Raw genomic sequence first — 10,715 nt, 5'->3', positions numbered from 1 at the left:
AGTGCAGAGAAGATTTACAAGAATGTTGCCAGGTCTTGAAAATTGCAGCTACGAGGAGAGATTGGATAGGCGGGGGTTGTTTTCCTTGGAGCAGAGGAGGCTGAGGGGTGACTTGATTGAGGTGTACAAAATTATGAGGGGCCTAGATAGAGTAGACAGGAAGTACCTGTTTCCCCTAGCAGAGAGTTCAAGAACTAGAGGACACAGATTTAAGCTGATTGGCGGAAGGATTAGAGGGGACATGAGGTAAAACTTTTTTACCCAGAGGGTGGTGGGTGTATGGAATTCGCTGCCCGAATTGGTGGTAGAGGCAGGGACCCTCAACTCTTTAAAAAAAGTACCTGGACCTGCACCTAAAGTGCTGTAAGCTGCAGGGCTATGGACCGGGTGCTGGAAGGTGGATTAGAATGAGCACCTGGTTGTTCTTCAAGCCGGCGCGGACACGATGGGCCGAATGGCCCCCTTCTGTGCTGTATCTTTTCTATGATTCTAGGACAGAGGGATGGAGGATGGGTTTTTTGAGGGGGGATCGATGACTGGTTTTAAAAGAGAGGCTGAACGTAGAATCATAGAATGGTTACAGCACACGTGGAGGCCATTTGGCCCATCTAGCCCATGCCAGCTCTTTGTAAGAACAATCCAGTTAGTCCCATTCCCACCACTCCTTCCCTGCAGCCCTGCAAATTTTCTCCCTTCAAGTATTTATCCAATTCCTTTTTGAATGCCACAATTGAACGTGCTTCCACCACCCTTTCAGGCAGTGCATTGAAGATCATAACCATTGGTTGCGTAAAAAAAGATTTTCCTCATGTCGGCTTTGGTTCTTTTGCCGATCATCTTAAATCTGTGTCCTCTGGTTCTCGACCCTTCCGCCAATGGGAACAGTTTCTCTTTATTTACTTTATCTAAACCCTTCATGATTTTGAACACTTCTATCAAATCTCCTCTCATCCTTCTCTGCTCTAAGGAGAACAACCCCAGCTTCTCCAGTCTATCCACATAACTGAAGTCCCTCATCCCTGGAACCAGTCTAGCAAATCCTTTCTGCACCCCTCGCTAAGGCCTTCACATCCTTCCTAAAGTGCAGTGCCCAGAATTGGACACAATACTCCAGTTGTGGCTGAAACAATGTTTTCCAAAGGTTCAACATAACTTCCTTGCTTTTGTACTCTATGCCTCTATTTATAAAGCCCAGGATCCTGTATGCCTCTTTTATTGCTTTCTCAACCTGTCCTGTCATCTCCAAAGATTTGTGCACATATACCCCCAGGTCTCTCTGTTCTTGCACCCCCTTTAGAATTGTACCAGTTAGTTTATATTGCCTCTCCTCATTCTTCCTGCCAAAACGTATCACTTTGCATTAAATTTCATCTGCCACGTGTCTGCCCATTCCACCATCCTGTCTATGTCCTCTTGAAGTCTATTACTATTCCCCCTCACTCTTTACTACACATCCAAGTTTTGTGTTATCTGTAGATTTTGAAATTTTGCCCTGTACATCCAAGTCCAAGTCATTAATATATATAAAAAAAAGCAGTGGTCCTAGTACCAACCCCTGGGGAACACCACTGTATACTTTCCTCCAGTCTGAAAAACAAACGTTCACCACTACTCTCTGTTTCCTGTCAGTTAGCCAATTTTATATCCATGCTGCCACTGCCCCTTTTATGCAATGGGATTCACTTATGCTGACAAGCCTATTATGTGGCACTTTATCAAACGACTTTTGAAAGTCCATATACACAACATTAATCACATTGCCTTCATCAACCCTTTCTGTTACCTCATCAAAAAACTCAATCAAGTTAGTTAAACACGATTTGCCTATAACAAATTCATGCTGGCTTTCCTTTATTAATCCACACTTGTCCAAGTGACTATTAATTTTGTCCTCGACTATCGTTTCTAAAAGTTTTCCCACCACCGAGGTTAAACTGACTTGCCGGGTTTATCCTTACACCCTTTTTTGAACAAGCGTGTAACATTTGCAGTTCTCCTGTCCTCGGGCACCACCCCCATATCTAAGGAGGAGTGAAAGATTATGGCCAACACCTCTGCAATTTCCACCCTTACTTCCCTCAGCAACCTAGGATGAATCCCATCCGGACAAGATGACTTATCTAATTTAAGTACAGCCAACCTTTCTAGTACCTCCTCTTTATCAAATTTTAGCCTATCCAGTATCTCAATTATCTCTCCTTTTACTGTGACTTTGGCAGCATCTTCTTCCTTGGTAAAGACAGGTGCAACGTACTCATTTAGTACTTCAGCCATGCCCTCTGCCTCTATGCGTAGGTCTCCTTTTTGGTCCCTAATCAGCCCCACTCCTCCTTTTACTATCCATTTACTATTTATGCCTACTGAAGACTTTTGGATTCCCTTTTATGTTAGCCGCCAGTCGATTCTCATACTCTTTCTTTGCCTCTCTTTCCTTTTTCACTTCTCCTCTGTACTTTCTATATTCAGCCTGTTTCTCACTTGTATTATCAACCTGACATCTGTCATACGCCCTCTTTTTCTGCTTCATCTTTCTCTCGATCTCTTTTGTCATTCAGGGAACTCTGGCTTTGGTTTCCCCTAACTTTTCCCCTCGTGGAATATACCTAGACTGTACCTGAACCATCTCCTCTTTAAAAGCTTCCCATTGTTCGATTACAATTTTGCCTGCCAATCTTTGATTCCAATTTACCTGGGCCAAATCCGTTCTCAACCCACTGAAATTGGCCCTCCTCCAATTAAATATTATTACTCTAGGTTGCTCCTTGTCCTTTTCCATACCTAATCTAAACCTTACGATGCTATGATCGCTGTTCCCCAAATGTTCCCCCACTGACACTTGCTCCACTTGACCCACCTCATTTCCCAGAACCAGACCCAGCAATGCCTCCTTCCTCATTGGGCTGGAAACATACTGATTAAGAAAGTTCTCTTGAACACCTCAGAAATTCCTCCCCCTCTTTGCTCTTTACACTATTACTATCCCAGTCTATATTCGGATAGTTGAAGTCCCCCATTATCACTACTCTATGGTTCTTGCACCTCTCTGTAATTTCCCTGCAAGTTTGCTCCTCTATATCCTTCCTACCAATTGGTGGCCTATAGAATACACCCAGTAGTGTAGTGGCACCTCTATTGTTTCTTAACTCTAACCAAATAGATTCTGTCCTTGACCCCTCAAGGACATCCTCTCTCTTTCCAGCACTGCAGTAATCTCCTTAATCAATACTGCCACCACACCCCCCTCCTTTTTGTCCTTCCCTATCTTTGCTGAACATTGTGTATCCAAGAATATTTAGTACCCAATCCTGCCCTTTTTTGTGCCACTACATCTTATTCCCATGTGGCTATTTGTGCCTGCAGCTTACCAACCTTATTTACCACCCTTCATTCGTTCACACAACTGCGCTCTAAACCTACCTTAGACCTTCTCCTATTCTCTCTTAGTCTGATCCCATGTAATACTGTACTATTTCTTTCTCTAGTGCACCTTGTTTCTCCTTTCTAATGCTTTATCCTGGTGCCCATCCCCCTGCCCTGGTAAACAGTCTCAATTCTAGTAACTAAGAAATCTATGAGCTCCTCACACTTGTTGTTGGAGAGGAGGGTAGAAGGGGTAGTGGATAGATGTTTAAGGAGACTGTTGGTAGTAAGGAAAATAAAACAGGGGTTACCTTTACTCTCCAGGATGTTCCTGGATTAGTGAATAGTTTTGACAGGGGAGAGTGCTTCTGCCCATTGTTTGAATTTAGTGATTAATTTATTTTTAAGGGATTCTCCTCTTTTTTTGAAATGATTGACAAGGTAATTCTCTTTATTGACTGACAATTAATCCAGGAATTGAACAATTCATTAGTTTTATCGATTTTCAACACACAATTCCTGGAGTTTTGATATTCGGTCCAGAAGAGGGGATTAACAAAAAAAACATAAATAATTTCCTTTGAATTGCTTCACAAATGTTTTGCTTCCCTTTGTAATGCATCTTTTTACTTTTTATCTGTTTAGTTGGACTGACGAGGGGACTAGAAAAAGCTGAAAACCTTTCAGTTGCGAGCTGGGATTCATTAATTTTTTTGGGTGGTTGCATTCACTGGCACACCTCCATACCAGTGCTCTAAGGTATCGCATGACTGATGATTCATTCACGATCTGTGACCTGAATAGAGTCTATTCAGTAAATGATTCACCTTGCTACCCCTCAGACAATAAGGGCAGAGACTATTGCTCTTTATTTTCCAATTTCACAAGCTGGAAATGTATTTTGGTAAGTTAGACATCATTAATTATCTAGTAGAAACATGTATCTTTTGACAAATTATTTGAAGAATTGAGTCAATTGTTCTCTGAACTTAATTGCTCTGGCAATCCTTCCAGATTCATGGTTGCTGGTCTAGCCCAGTCAATTGGATTGAAGTTGCACTGCGCGATATCAGTAACAAATTAAATAGAGTACAACTCTAACCCCTATGAAAACAACAAGTCTTCACTTAAGCTCAACATCCCAACTTCCTGTCTAACAACACACACACTTTCACATATTCACTGCAATAAGCATAACTATCCATCCAGTGCAAAAACTGACACATAACTATAAAATTCTGTAATTATTTTTATTACAGTTTTTGGGACTTTTAAAATGTTCTTACCTTACATTATTTTGGCTGTCGTATCTTAGATTGCTCTCAAGAGCGAGTCCCAATTCCTCAAATTTTCAATGGTATTCATCCTTGCCTTGAGATTTAGGAAAGCCATTGGTAAAGCACCTGGAAAAACAAAGAGTCGTGCCGGTCTGGTGAATGCTATTAGGCATTGGATGATGTTATGCCTCTATAACATTTCAGTTCAGTCTTCGAAAGTGTTGGGAGCATCACATCAGGCCAAGTGTTCTAGTTTAAGATATCAAGCTAATGTATAAAAATTATTTTGTTAATTAATTTATTAAAATAATTTATTAATGCAAATTTCAAAATTTGCAGATGACACAAAACTTGGAAGGGTAGTAAACAGTGAGGAGGATATTGATAGACTTCAAGAGGATATAGACAGGCTGGTGACATGGGCGGGCACAAGGCAGATGAAATTTAACGCAGAAAAATGCGAAGTGATACATTTCGGTAGTAAGAATGAGGAGAGGCAATATAAACTAGAGGGCACAACTCTAAAAGGGGTACAGGAACAGAGAGATCTGGGGGTATATATGCACACATCTTTGAAGGTGGCAGGGCAGTTTGAGAAAGCGGTACAAAAAGCATTCTGGATCCTGGGCTTTATCAATAGAGGCATAGAGTACAAAAGTAAGGAAGTCATGATGAACCCTTATAAAACACTGGTTTGGCCACAACTGGAGTTTTGTGTCCAGTTCTGGGCACCGCACTTTAGGAAAGATGTGAAGGTCTTTGAGAAGGTACAGAAGAGATTTACTAGAATGATTCCAAGGATGAGGGGCTTTAGTTACGAGAATAGACTGGAGAAGCTGGGGTTGTTCTCCTTGGAACAGAGAAGGTTAAGAGGAGATTTGATAGAGGTATTCAAAATCATGAAGGGTCTAGACAGAGTAGATAGAGAGAAACTGTTCCCATTGGCCAAAGGTTCAAGAACCAGAGGACATAGATTTAAGATGATTGGCAAAAGAAACAAAGGTGACATGAGGAAAAACTTTTTTACACAGCGAGTGGTTAGGATCTGGAATACACTGCCCGATGGGGTGGTGGAGGGAGATTCAATCATGGCCTTCAAAAGGGAACTGGATAAGTACTTGAAAGGAAAAAAATTGCAAGGCTACAGGGATATGGTGGGGGAGTGGAACTAGCTGGATTGCTCTTGCATAGAGCCAGCACGAACTCAATGGGCTGAATGGCCTTCTTCCGTGCTGTAACCTTTCTATGATTCTATGATTCTATGAACAAGCAACTAATGTAGCAGTTATTACATTTACAGTAGAAAGTCTTTTATCTAACTCATGCAGACAAATTAATAAGAGTTGGAATTTAATACTAAACTATTCTTTTATAGATAACTTTTATAAGCACAGTCCTTCCTTTCTATCTGTTCTGACTACAGGAGTTAGCTAATCTGCCTTATCCTTTCTTGTGAAGTTTTCAATCAATTTAACTATCTTCCGATAACTCAGCTCAATGAACCGATCCAACCACTTAAATATGCTTTCACTGGTTGCTGAGGCTTGTTTTGATTTTTCATAACCAACAGTCAGATTCAGAATAATTGGCTGTTATGCATTTAATTGAACAAATCACACCATCTGTGTTTCTTCAAATTAGCTTGGATTCTTTCACTCAAGCCTATAGTTCAAAAACCAGTTTGAACCAATCATCCAATGCATGCATCAAAATAAGCTTGCTACTGGGATCTGAACAGCAGTCTTTTGTTCAAACTGCTTATGTACAGGAATTGGATTTAAAGAGAAGGCACTAAATAAAATGAGACATTAACTAAAATTACCTGCATGACTTGTCAAACCAGGAAATGGTCAACGAACAGCATCTTATCTTTCTACGAGGCACTTTGCAACCCTCTGACTTTAATATTAATTTCAACAACTTCAGACTTTAACTATAGCTTCAATTGTCTGTCTAACGGGAAGTGACAACGATGTGAGATGGGTATGCCAGCATTTCTGGGGGGGGGGGGCGGGGGAAGGAGTGGATTGGCTTGGGATGGGGTCCCCGTCAGAAATACTGTGTTGGGGAGGTGGTCTGCACCCTTGGTGTCAATCTGGTCTTTACTTCTACCAGGTTCCTGAACCACTGGAGCCTACTCTGCTTTGCTACTTCATTTATGCCTCCTTTTCTACCTGCCCATTTGCCACCCCTTTAACTATTCACACACTCTTGGAGGTAAATTTTAACTGTGAGCTGAGAAGGGAACGGGAGGGAAGATATCCGGGTGCGAAACCCAGAAGGTAAGTGGGCCTTAATGAGGCCAATCAATTGCACAAAGGATCTTTACTCCCAACCCACCCATTCCTGGGGGTTAAAATTTAACTCTTGGTGACTCATTTTTGTCTTTTATTTGTTTGATTTCTCTCATTATGCTTCCTATTTTCACATGTTAATATTAATTCTGCCATTTAACCATCTTAAGCATTTCACAAGTAATTCTGTTTTTTTTCCCTCCCCTTTCCCTTTGTTCTGCTCTTTTCAAATGCAGTTCATCTGTAATATCTTCAAGAACTGAGGAAGGTCTACACTTGAAAGGTTAACTTGTATGTTCTCTCTACAGATGCTGTCTGACCCGCTGAGTGTTTTCATGATTTTGTTTTGTTTCAGGAAATAGTTGCATTCACAGGCTTTGAATTTCTACAGACTTTGAAACGTCAACTTTGATAGAAATGATTCGAAAAATCTTTTCTTAGCTGTGCTGTTAGGAAAGGATTCTGCAAGCTGCCTTTCAGCAGTTTCAGGCAGGGAAATCTTTTGCTCCTCACTTTTGTCATGGAGCCCTTACCATGGCTCTCACTATGAGCATTCCCATATCTGTCCTTATGATGGAGGTGGAACAGAAGCAGGAGGAACAGGAGAGGACAGAGGCACACAGGACAAGGCTACACCAAAGGAGAAGATCAACTAGGAGGTACCTTTCGACCAGAGTCTACAGATCTTGCTACTCCCTTGATAATGTGAAACCAGGGAATTATAGACCAGTTAGCCTAATATCTGTTGTGGGGAAAATGCTGGAGTCTATAATTAAGGATAGGGTGACTGAACACCTCGAGAATTTTCAGTTAATCAGAGAGAGCCAGCATGGATTTGTGAAAGGTAGGTCGTGCCTGACAAACCTGATTGAATTTTTTGAAGAGGTGACTAAAGTAGTGGTCAGGGGAATGTCAATGGATGTTATTTATATGGACTTCCAGAAGGCATTTGATAAAGTCCCGCATAAGAGACTGTTAGCTAAGATAGAAGCCCATGGAATCAAGGGAAAAGTACGGACTTGGTTAGGAAGTTGGCTGAGCGAAAGGTGACAGAGAGTATGGATAATGGGTAGGTACTCACATTGGCAGGATGTGACTGGTGGAGTCCCACAGGGACCTATCTTGGGGCCTCAATTATTCACAATATTTATTAACAACTTAGATGAAGGCATAGAAAGTCTCATATCTAAGTTTGCCGATGACACAAAGACTGGTGGCATTGCAAACAGTGTAGATGAAAACATAAAATTACAAAGCGATATTGATAGATTAGGTGAATGGGCAAAACTGTGGCAAATGGAATTCAATGTAGGCAAATGTGAGGTCATCAACTTTGGATCAAAAATGGATAGAACAGGGTACTTTCTAAATGGTAAAAAGTTAAAAACAGTAGATGTCCAAAGGGACTTAGGGGTTCAGGTACATAGATCATTGATGTGTCATGAACAGGTGCAGAAAATAATCAGTAAGGCTAATGGAATGCTGGCCTTTATATCTAGAGGACTAGAGTACAAGGGGGCAGAAATTATGCTGCAGCTATACAAAACCCTGGTTAGACCGCACCTGGAGTACTGTGAGCAGTTTTGGGCACCGCACCTTCGGAAGGACATATTGGCCTTGGAGGGACTGCAGCGTAGGTTTACTAGAATGATACCCAGACTTCAAGGTTTAAGTTACGAGGAGAGATTACACAAATTGGGGTTGTATTCTCTGGAGTTTCGAAGGTTAAGGGGTGATCTGATCGAAGTTTATAAGATATTAAGGGGAACAAATAGGGTGGATAGAGAGAAACTATTTCCGCTGGTTGGGGATTTTAGGAGTAGGGGGCACAGTCTAAAAATTAGAGCCAGACCTTTCAGGAGTGAGATTAGAAAACATTTCTACACACAAAGGGTGGTAGAAGTTTGGAACTCTCTTCCGCAACAGCAATTGATGCGAGCTCAATTGCTAAATTTAAATCTGAGATAGATAGCTTTTAGGCAACCAAAGGCAGGTATATGGAGTTAGATCACAGATCAGCCATGATCTTATCAAATGGTGGAGCAGGCTCGAGGGGCTGAATGGCCTACTCCTGTTCCTATATTCCTATGTTCCTATGTGTCAGACAAGATCTCCTTAAGGAGGCAACAGGTCATTAAGGAGGTGTAGAAGGAACTCTCTTTCCTGTTGCAAGCTGACCTCCAAACATTCTCTCAAGCACAAAAAACAAAGAGGCACACTGGACTTCATATCAAAAAGCAATTGTGCATATATATATTTTCTCAACATTTGCTTTTTAACCACTGTGCCTACCCTTGGTGCCTCTCTGTGCTCTTTTTAAACCTATCCTGGTGCTACAATAAAGTGCTACATGAGGGATAGGGACACTAGTACAGCTTGGCTGCAGTTTGATATCATGAGCCTCTTGGGGCCTGATTAGTCCTTGTCTCAGGGCTTCTGAGTCCCGAGAAGACTCTTCAGGAAGCTGTGTCACTGCAGTAGGTGCATGGGCAGAGTAGTCCTGTATCCTGCCACCAACAATGATGTGGCATTTGAAGGGGATGGCTGGAAGGTCACATGAGCTCTCATCAGGTGAGAGGACAACATTGTGAAGGTACATTCTGTGCTGCTATACCCAAGACCATCACTGTCACTGCCAGGACCAGCCCCAAATTTTCACCCCATCACCAGAATTATCCAAAATTGTGCTGGGCATATTGTGCAGTTTCTGGAATTAAATGTAACCAGACTTGCATTTAACAGGAATAGTTGAAATACGACTGGCCAGGGGTTCATCAAAGTTTATGGAATTTATTTACATTGTTCCATTGAGTGAAGAGCTGAACTCTGAAGAATTTAATTTGGTCTTCTATTAAAATTAATGACAGGCACAAATTTTGTTACAGACTGGGTGTTCTGCAATCTCCCTTTAAGAGATGCATTCACCTGTTAAATAGTGGCCTCAGACTCCTGTGAGAAATGATGTCAGATTGATTCGATGGTAGCTCTCTCACTTCTGAGTCAGAAGATTGCAGGTTCAAGCCCCACTCCAGAACTTGAGCAAATAATCTGGCTGACATTTCAGTAGTACTGAGGTAATGCTGCACTGTCGGAGGTGCTATCTTTCAAATGAGACGTTAAACTGAGGCCCTGTTTGCCTATTCTGGTGGATGTAAAAAATCCCATGGCACTATTCACAGAACAGTAAGGGAATTTGCCTGGTATCCTGGCCAACATTTATCCTTCAACCAAAATCAACCAGAACAGATTATCTAGTCATTTATTTTATTGCTGTTTGTGGGACATTGTTGTGTGCAAATTAGCGGTTACATTTTAAATTAGCCTATATAACAGTGGCTACACTTCAAAAGTAATTCATTGGCCATAAAGCACCTTTGGATGTCAAAGGCATTATATAAATGTAATTTCCTTCTTTCTTTATGAGTTCTATTACCCTCATTTGGCCGTTTATATATTTCTAAGTGTCATAATAAAATGATATTTTTCAGATATTTTTCTGAGGTAAAACTTGAGTTGAGATGAGTTACCATTGTGCCCATCACATTTTTTTAGTCATGTTGCTGTTGCATTTACATTAAACCAAAAGTTAGGGAGAAGGGGAAGAGAGACCATGAGACTATGTTAAACATATTATAACGCTCTCATTATATGAACAGCCAGTCCATTCTATCATGCAGAGTTTTCACTACTGACGTAGCCTGCCTTTTTAAACATTCAATGGTATTTTATTTCAAAACTGAACAATCATATTTAATACTTGGCTTATCCATAAAAATAAAATATT

The sequence above is a fragment of the Heptranchias perlo genome, chromosome 11, assembly GCF_035084215.1.
Source record: "Heptranchias perlo isolate sHepPer1 chromosome 11, sHepPer1.hap1, whole genome shotgun sequence".
Lineage (NCBI taxonomy): Eukaryota > Metazoa > Chordata > Chondrichthyes > Hexanchiformes > Hexanchidae > Heptranchias > Heptranchias perlo.
The sequence above is the reverse complement of the archived record's forward strand: the minus strand, read 5'-3'. Positions refer to the sequence as shown.